The sequence below is a fragment of the Rhipicephalus sanguineus genome, chromosome 5 (genome assembly GCF_013339695.2).
Source record: "Rhipicephalus sanguineus isolate Rsan-2018 chromosome 5, BIME_Rsan_1.4, whole genome shotgun sequence".
NCBI lineage: Eukaryota > Metazoa > Arthropoda > Arachnida > Ixodida > Ixodidae > Rhipicephalus > Rhipicephalus sanguineus.
This window is the reverse complement of record NC_051180.1, coordinates 152587378-152587629: the sequence shown is the minus strand read 5'-3', so window position 1 is coordinate 152587629 and position 252 is coordinate 152587378.

The window sequence follows — 252 nt, the reverse complement described above, 5'->3', positions numbered from 1 at the left end:
GACGCCGCGGTACGATGTCGAGCCGGCGGTCAGTTTTGCGCGTTTGATGAGGCATCTAAGGTTTTCGCCTAAAAAGTGTTGCTGATATTTAAATTAATATCCAACCATAACAAAATAAGTAATCGTTTAGCCATACACAAACCCCCCGCGGGGTCTAGCAGTTATGATTTTGGCTGCTGACCCGAAGGTCGCGCTACTGAAACCCGGCCGCGGCGGCGGCATTTCGATGGAGGCATAATGCTAGAGGTCCGT